This window comes from Bufo gargarizans, chromosome 1 (assembly GCF_014858855.1).
Source record: "Bufo gargarizans isolate SCDJY-AF-19 chromosome 1, ASM1485885v1, whole genome shotgun sequence".
Classification (NCBI taxonomy): Eukaryota; Metazoa; Chordata; class Amphibia; order Anura; family Bufonidae; genus Bufo; species Bufo gargarizans.
Window position 1 is genome coordinate 540,005,766 of NC_058080.1, and position 10,242 is coordinate 540,016,007.

Sequence of the window (10,242 nt, forward strand, 5' to 3'; positions counted from 1 at the left end):
ACGGGACAGGGAGCTATGCGCTCCCATGCTCCCCAGCAGTATGTGGGCGTTCGGGTCAGCGTTGGGCCCCCCAGCGGTGCTGGGCCCTGGGCTGCCGACCCGAACGTTCCTATTGTAATCCGCCACTGTCAACCAATCTGCAAATAGTTACTGCCAACTGCCAAATAGTTACTACCACCGCCATTTTGTGATATATTTTCAACATGTGTTTTGTACATGGACTATATGCTGCGGAGGCGGCAGTGTTATTTATGAAGAAAAGTTGAAGTAAATAAAGAAGTTATTTCAAGCATTTGGTGTGCTCTTTAAACCTACTGTTTCCATAGAACGGCGCTAGAGAAATTACAGAGTAATAGACAGTCTGGTTAGACTAAAAGTCAGAGATATCAAAATTCTTCTAATGCCATAGCGCAAAATGCACTTTAATAATAATCTTCCCCACAATGAAAGCCACCATACAAGCCTGGAAATCCTATATCACAATGTGTTCCCACCTCCCAATCCAAAAAACATTGGATATCCCAATTCCAACCCTAGAACTACATATACCAGACTTAACATTATCGACCTGGGTCTAGGCAGGACTATGCTCTATCTAAAACCTATATAACGGGGAAACAATGCATAATTTTTTATTCTTACAAAATAATTATCATTTAGATAAATCAGACCTGTATAAATACCTACAAGTTCGCACTTTTCTGAAACACAATTCTTTTACCTCACCTACTGTCCCACCCCAATCATATACCTTTCTGACAAATCAAATTGGTACTACCTGGAAAGGGATAAAAATGTTTTATCTTCAACTCTCAGAACCCTATATTGACTCCCATATATCTCACATGAAAAAATGGGAAAAAGACCTAAATCTAGACATCTCGCTCTCGCAATGGAAAATAAGCATATGCAACATCAATAAGTAGCTCAGCATATACTGAACATCATGAGGCGTTTTTTAAACTAATATATAGATGGTACAACATACCATATAGATTATCGAAGATATATGAAAATGTGTCCAATATTTGTTAGAGAGGTTGCGGCCAAATAGGCACTCTTATCCATATATTTTGGGAATGCCCATATATAATTGACCTATGGGAAAAAAATCAACAACCTAGTCCATTTTGTAACAGGGACAAAACTTCCTTTTACAACGGAAATATTTATTTTAAGATTAAATATAGACTCTCTCTCATTATCCCAGAAAACAATCATCTGCCACATACTTACAGCTTCCCTCCAAGGTATTGCACAAAACTGGAAAACAACATCAATCCCCCATATATCTTAAATAATCAGGAAAATTAACATTAATTGTAGGTATGAAAGGATGATTGCAAATAGTAACAATAGAGACTAGGGATGAGCGAACTCGAACTGTATAGTTCGGGTTCGTACCGAATTTTGGGGTGTCCGTGACACGGACCCGAACCCGGACATTTTCGTAAAAGTCCGGGTTCGGGTTCGGTGTTCGTCGCTTTCTTCGCGCTTTTGTGACGCTTTCTTGGCGCTTTTTGAAAGGCTGCAAAGCAGCCAATCAACAAGCGTCATACTACTTGCCCCAAGAGGCCATCACAGCCATGCCTACTATTGGCATGGCTGTGATTGGCCAGAGCACCATGTGACCCAGCCTCTATTTAAGCTGGAGTCACATAGCGCCGCCCGTCACTCTGCTCTGATTAGCGTAGGGAGAGGTTGCGGCTGCGACAGTAGGGCGAGATTAGGCAGATTAACTCCTCCAAAGGACTTGATTAACTGATCGATCTGCAGCTGTGGATCATTGAGCTGCTGATCCTCAATTGCTCACTGTTTTTAGGCTGCACAGACCGTTTGTCAGTCTCATTTTTCTGGGGTGATCGGCGGCCATTTTGTGTCTTGTGGTGCGCCAGCACAAGCTGCGACCAAGTGCATTTAACCCTCAATGGTGTGGTTGTTTTTTGGCTAAAGCCTACATCAGGGTGAAGCTGTCACACCAAGTGCATTTAACCAGCAATAGTCTGTTCATTTTTTGGCCATATACAAAATCAGGGGCAAGCTGCGCCTGTCACCAAGTGCATTTAACCCTCAATGGTGTGGTTGTTTTTTGGCTAAAGCCTACATCAGGGTGAAGCTGTCACACCAAGTGCATTTAACCAGCAATACTCTGTTCATTTTTTGGCCATATACAAAATCAGGGGCAAGCTGCGCCTGTCACCAAGTGCATTTAACCCTCAATGGTGTGGTTGTTTTTTGGCTAAAGCCTACATCAGGGTGAAGCTGTCACACCAAGTGCATTTAACCAGCAATAGTCTGTTCATTTTTTGGCCATATACAAAATCAGGGGCAAGCTGCGCCTGTCACCAAGTGCATTTAACCCTCAATGGTGTGGTTGTTTTTTGGCTAAAGCCTACATCAGGGTGAAGCTGTCACACCAAGTGCATTTAACCAGCAATAGTCTGTTCATTTTTTGGCCATATCCCAGTCTAATTCTGTCACTAAATCCATACCGGTCACCCAGCGCCTAAATACTAGGCCTCAAATTTATATCCAGCTAAATCTGTCCCTAGTGCTGTAGCTGGGCGAGTTATTTAGTGTCCGTTCAAGCACATTTCTTGTTCTGGGTTGAAATACAATTCCCAATTTAGCAATTTCATAATTTAGTGGTTCCTGCTATATCAGAGCTATTTGAAATCTATCCCAAAAAGGGTATATAATATTGAAGGTGCACATTGGGTCATTCAGAATAACTTCACACACACCCGCTACTGTGTATTTCCAAGTCTAATTCTGTCACTAAACCCATACCTGTCACCCAGCGCCTAAATACTAGGCCTCAAATTTAAATCCCTCTAAATCTCTCGTTACCCACCGCTGTACTGTTGTTGCTGGGCAAGATATTTAGTGTCCGTCAAAGCACATTTTTTGTTCTGGGTTGAAGTACAATTCCCAATTTAGCAATTTCATAATTTAGTGGTTTCTGCTATATCAGAGCTATTTGAAATCTATCCCTAAAAGGGTATATAATATTGAAGGTGCACATAGGGTCATTCAGAATAACTTCACACACACGCTTCTGTGCATTTCCAAGTCTAATTCTGTCACTAAATCCATACCGGTGACCCAGCGCCTAAATACTAGGCCTCAAATTTAAATCCCTCTAAATCTCTCGTTACCCACCACTGTACTGTTGTTGCTGGGCAAGATATTTAGTGTCCGTCAAAGCACATTTTTTGTTCTGGGTTGAAGTACAATTCCCAATTTAGCAATTTCATAATTTAGTGGTTTCTGCTATATCAGAGCTATTTGAAATCTATCCCTAAAAGGGTATATAATATTGAAGGTGCACATAGGGTCATTCAGAATAACTTCACACACACGCTTCTGTGCATTTCCAAGTCTAATTCTGTCACTAAATCCATACCGGTGACCCAGCGCCTAAATACTAGGCCTCAAATTTAAATCCCTCTAAATCTCTCGTTACCCACCGCTGTACTGTTGTTGCTGGGCAAGATATTTAGTGTCCGTCAAAGCACATTTTTTGTTCTGGGTTGAAGTACAATTCCCAATTTAGCAATTTCATAATTTAGTGGTTCCTGCTATATCAGAGCTATTTGAAATCTATCCCAAAAAGGGTATATAATATTGAAGGTGCACATTGGGTCATTCAGAATAACTTCACACACACCCGCTACTGTGTATTTCCAAGTCTAATTCTGTCACTAAACCCATACCTGTCACCCAGCGCCTAAATACTAGGCCTCAAATTTAAATCCCTCTAAATCTCTCGTTACCCACCGCTGTACTGTTGTTGCTGGGCAAGATATTTAGTGTCCGTCAAAGCACATTTTTTGTTCTGGGTTGAAGTACAATTCCCAATTTAGCAATTTCATAATTTAGTGGTTTCTGCTATATCAGAGCTATTTGAAATCTATCCCTAAAAGGGTATATAATATTGAAGGTGCACATAGGGTCATTCAGAATAACTTCACACACACGCTTCTGTGCATTTCCAAGTCTAATTCTGTCACTAAATCCATACCGGTGACCCAGCGCCTAAATACTAGGCCTCAAATTTAAATCCCTCTAAATCTCTCGTTACCCACCACTGTACTGTTGTTGCTGGGCAAGATATTTAGTGTCCGTCAAAGCACATTTTTTGTTCTGGGTTGAAGTACAATTCCCAATTTAGCAATTTCATAATTTAGTGGTTCCTGCTATATCAGAGCTATTTGAAATCTATCCCAAAAAGGGTATATAATATTGAAGGTGCACATTGGGTCATTCAGAATAACTTCACACACACCCGCTACTGTGTATTTCCAAGTCTAATTCTGTCACTAAACCCATACCTGTCACCCAGCGCCTAAATACTAGGCCTCAAATTTAAATCCCTCTAAATCTCTCGTTACCCACCGCTGTACTGTTGTTGCTGGGCAAGATATTTAGTGTCCGTCAAAGCACATTTTTTGTTCTGGGTTGAAGTACAATTCCTAATTTAGCAATTTCATAATTTAGTGGTTTCTGCTATATCAGAGCTATTTGAAATCTATCCCTAAAAGGGTATATAATATTGAAGGTGCACATAGGGTCATTCAGAATAACTTCACACACACGCTTCTGTGCATTTCCAAGTCTAATTCTGTCACTAAATCCATACCGGTGACCCAGCGCCTAAATACTAGGCCTCAAATTTAAATCCCTCTAAATCTCTCGTTACCCACCGCTGTACTGTTGTTGCTGGGCAAGATATTTAGTGTCCGTCAAAGCACATTTTTTGTTCTGGGTTGAAGTACAATTCCCAATTTAGCAATTTCATAATTTAGTGGTTCCTGCTATATCAGAGCTATTTGAAATCTATCCCAAAAAGGGTATATAATATTGAAGGTGCACATTGGGTCATTCAGAATAACTTCACACACACCCGCTACTGTGTATTTCCAAGTCTAATTCTGTCACTAAACCCATACCTGTCACCCAGCGCCTAAATACTAGGCCTCAAATTTAAATCCCTCTAAATCTCTCGTTACCGCTGTACTGTTGTAGCTGGGAAAGTTATTTAGTGCCCGTCAAAGCACATTTTTTGTTCTGGGTTGAAGTACAATTCCCAATTTAGCAATTTCATAATTTAGTGGTTCCTGCTATATCAGAGCTATTTGAAATCTATCCCAAAAAGGGTATATAATATTCAAGGTGCACATTGGGTCATTCAGAATAACTTCACACACACGCTTCTGTGCATTTCCAAGTCTAATTCTGTCACTAAATCCATACCGGTCACCCAGCGCCTAAATACTAGGCCTCAAATTTATATCCCGCTGAATTTGAATACAATACATTGGGCCAAATAATATATTTGTTGTTGTGGTGAACCATAACAATGAGAAAAACATCTAGTAAGGGACGCGGACGTGGACATGGTCGTGGTGGTGTTAGTGGACCCTCTGGTGCTGGGAGAGGACGTGGCCGTTCTGCCACATCCACACGTCCTAGTGTACCAACTACCTCAGGTCCCAGTAGCCGCCAGAATTTACAGCGATATATGGTGGGGCCCAATGCCGTTCTAAGGATGGTAAGGCCTGAGCAGGTACAGGCATTAGTCAATTGGGTGGCCGACAGTGGATCCAGCACGTTCACATTATCTCCCACCCAGTCTTCTGCAGAAAGCGCACAGATGGCGCCTGAAAACCAACCCCATCAGTCTGTCACATCACCCCCATGCATACCAGGGAAACTGTCTCAGCCTCAAGTTATGCAGCAGTCTCTTATGCTGTTTGAAGACTCCGCTGGCAGGGTTTCCCAAGGGCATCCACCTAGCCCTTCCCCAGCGGTGAAAGACATAGAATGCACTGACGCACAACCACTTATGTTTCCTGATGATGAGGACATGGGAATACCACCTCAGCATGTCTCTGATGATGACGAAACACAGGTGCCAACTGCTGCGTCTTTCTGCAGTGTGCAGACTGAACAGGAGGTCAGGGATCAAGACTGGGTGGAAGACGATGCAGGGGACGATGAGGTCCTAGACCCCACATGGAATGAAGGTCGTGCCACTGACTTTCACAGTTCGGAGGAAGAGGCAGTGGTGAGACCGAGCCAACAGCGTAGCAAAAGAGGGAGCAGTGGGCAAAAGCAGAACACCCGCCGCCAAGAGACTCCGCCTGCTACTGACCGCCGCCATCTGGGACCGAGCACCCCAAAGGCAGCTTCAAGGAGTTCCCTGGCATGGCACTTCTTCAAACAATGTGCTGACGACAAGACCCGAGTGGTTTGCACGCTGTGCCATCAGAGCCTGAAGCGAGGCATTAACGTTCTGAACCTGAGCACAACCTGCATGACCAGGCACCTGCATGCAAAGCATGAACTGCAGTGGAGTAAACACCTTAAAACCAAGGAAGTCACTCAGGCTCCCCCTGCTACCTCTTCTGCTGCTGCCGCCTCGGCCTATTCTGCTGCTGCCGCCTCGGCCTCTTCCTCCGCCTCTGGAGGAACGTTGGCACCTGCCGCCCAGCAAACAGGGGATGTACCACCAACACCACCACCACCACCTCCGTCACCAAGCGTCTCAACCATGTCACACGCCAGCGTTCAGCTCTCCATCTCACAAACATTTGATAGAAAGCGTAAATTCCCACCTAGCCACCCTCGATCCCTGGCCCTGAATGCCAGCATTTCTAAACTACTGGCCTATGAAATGCTGTCATTTAGGCTGGTGGACACAGACAGCTTCAAACAGCTCATGTCGCTTGCTGTCCCACAGTATGTTGTTCCCAGCCGGCACTACTTCTCCAAGAGAGCCGTGCCTTCCCTGCACAACCAAGTATCCGATAAAATCAAGTGTGCACTGCGCAACGCCATCTGTAGCAAGGTCCACCTAACCACAGATACGTGGACCAGTAAGCACGGCCAGGGACGCTATATCTCCCTAACTGCACACTGGGTAAATGTAGTGGCAGCTGGGCCCCAGGCGGAGAGCTGTTTGGCGCACGTCCTGCCGCCGCCAAGGATCGCAGGGCAACATTCTTTGCCTCCTGTTGCCACCTCCTCCTTCTCGGCTTCCTCCTCCTCTTCTTCCACCTGCTCATCCAGTCAGCCACACACCTTCACCACCAACTTCAGCACAGCCCGGGGTAAACGTCAGCAGGCCATTCTGAAACTCATATGTTTGGGGGACAGGCCCCACACCGCACAGGAGTTGTGGCGGGGTATTGAACAACAGACCGACGAGTGGTTGCTGCCGGTGAGCCTCAAGCCCGGCCTGGTGGTGTGTGATAATGGGCGAAATCTCGTTGCAGCTCTGGGACTAGCCAATTTGACGCACATCCCTTGCTTGGCGCATGTGCTGAATTTGGTGGTGCAGAAGTTCATTCACAACTACCCCGACATGTCAGAGCTGCTGCATAAAGTGCGGGCCGTCTGTTCGCGCTTCCGGCGTTCACATCCTGCCGCTGCTCGCCTGTCTGCGCTACAGCGTAACTTCGGCCTTCCCGCTCACCGCCTCATATGCGACGTGCCCACCAGGTGGAACTCCACCTTGCACATGCTGGACAGACTGTGCGAGCAGCAGCAGGCCATAGTGGAGTTTCAGCTGCAGCACGCACGGGTCAGTCGCACTACAGAACAGCACCACTTCACCACCAATGACTGGGCCTCCATGCGAGACCTGTGTGCCCTGTTGCGCTGTTTCGAGTACTCCACCAACATGGCCAGTGGCGATGACACCGTTATCAGCGTTACAATACCACTTCTATGTCTCCTTGAGAAAACACTTAGGGCGATGATGGAACAGGAGGTGGCCCAGGAGGAGGAGGAGGAGGATGAGGAAGAGGGGTCATTTTTAGCACTTTCAGGCCAGTCTCTTCGAAGTGACTCAGAGGGAGGTTTTTTGCAACAGCAGAGGCCAGGTACAAATGTGGCCAGCCAGGGCCCACTACTGGAGGACGAGGAGGACGAGGATGAGGAGGAGGTGGAGGAGGATGAGGATGAAGCATGGTCACAGCGGGGTGGCACCCAACGCAGCTCGGGTCCATCACTGGTGCGTGGCTGGGGGGAAAGGCAGGACGATGACGATACGCCTCCCACAGAGGACAGCTTGTCCTTACCCCTGGGCAGCCTGGCACACATGAGCGACTACATGCTGCAGTGCCTGCGCAACGACAGCAGAGTTGCCCACATTTTAACCTGTGCGGACTACTGGGTTGCCACCCTGCTGGATCCACGCTACAAAGACAATGTGCCCACCTTACTTCCTGCACTGGAGCGTGATAGGAAGATGCGCGAGTACAAGCGCACGTTGGTAGACGCGCTACTGAGAGCATTCCCAAATGTCACAGGGGAACAAGTGGAAGCCCAAGGCCAAGGCAGAGGAGGAGCAAGAGGTCGCCAAGGCAGCTGTGTCACGGCCAGCTCCTCTGAGGGCAGGGTTAGCATGGCAGAGATGTGGAAAACTTTTGTCAACACGCCACAGCTAACTGCACCACCACCTGATACGCAACGTGTTAGCAGGAGGCAACATTTCACTAACATGGTGGAACAGTACGTGTGCACACCCCTCCACGTACTGACTGATGGTTCGGCCCCATTCAACTTCTGGGTCTCTAAATTGTCCACGTGGCCAGAGCTAGCCTTTTATGCCTTGGAGGTGCTGGCCTGCCCGGCAGCCAGCGTTTTGTCTGAACGTGTATTCAGCACGGCAGGGGGCGTCATTACAGACAAACGCAGCCGCCTGTCTACAGCCAATGTGGACAAGCTGACGTTCATAAAAATGAACCAGGCATGGATCCCACAGGACCTGTCCGTCCCTTGTCCAGATTAGACATTAACTACCTCCCCATAACCATATATTATTGGACTCCAGGGCACTTCCTCATTCAATCCTATTTTTATTTTCATTTTACCATTATATTGCGATGCTACCCAAAGTTGAATGAACCTCTCCTCTGCCTGTGTGCTAGGCCTAAATATATGCCAATGGACTGTTGCAGTGGTGGCTGACATGAAGCCTGATTCTCTGCTATGACATGCAGACTAATTCTCTGCTGACATGAAGCCAGATTGTCTGTTACGGGACCTCTCTCCTCTGCCTGGGTGCTGGGCCTAAATTTATGACAATGGACTGTTGCAGTGGTGGCTGACGTGAAGCCTGATTCTCTGCTATGACATGCAGACTGATTCTCTGCTGACATGAAGCCAGATCGTCTGTTACGGGACCTCTCTGCTCTGCCTGTGTGCTAGGCCTAAATATATGCCAATGGACTGTTGCAGTGGTGGGTGACGTGAAGCCTCATTCTCTGCTATGACATGCAGACTGATTCTCTGCTGACATGAAGCCAGATTGTCTGTTACGGGACCTCTCTGCTCTGCCTGTGTGCTAGGCCTAAATATATGCCAATGGACTGTTGCAGTGGTGGGTGACGTGAAGCCTCATTCTCTGCTATGACATGCAGACTAATTCTCTGCTGACATGAAGACAGATTCTCTGTTACGGGACCTCTCTCCTCTGCCTGTGTGTGTGCTGGGCCTAAATATATGCCAATGGACTGTTGCAGTGGTGGCTGACGTGAAGCCTCATTCTCTGCTATGACATGCAGACTGATTCTCTGCTGACATGAAGCCAGATTCTCTGTTACGGGACCTCTCTCCTCTGCCTGTGTGTGTGCTGGGCCTAAATATATGCCAATGGACTGTTGCAGTGGTGGCTGACGTGAAGCCTCATTCTCTGCTATGACATGCAGACTGATTCTCTGCTGACATGAAGCCAGATTCTCTGTTACGGGACCTCTCTCCTCTGCCTGTGTGTGTGCTGGGCCTAAATATATGCCAATGGACTGTTGCAGTGGTGGCTGACGTGAAGCCTCATTCTCTGCTATGACATGCAGACTGATTCTCTGCTGACATGAAGCCAGATTCTCTGTTACGGGACCTCTCTCCTCTGCCTGGGTGCCGGGGCCTAAATATCTGAGAATGGACTGTTCCAGTGGTGGGTGACGGGAAGCCAGATTCTCTGCTATGGAACCTCTCTCCAATTGATTTTGGTTAATTTTTATTTATTTAATTTTTATTTTAATTAATTTCCCTATCCACATTTGTTTGCAGGGGATTTACCTACATGTTGCTGCCTTTTGCAGCCCTCTAGCCCTTTCCTGGGCTGTTTTACAGCCGTTTTAGTGCCGAAAAGTTCGGGTCCCCATTGACTTCAATGGGGTTCGGGTTCGGGACGAAGTTCGGATCGGGTTCGGATCCCGAACCCGAACATTT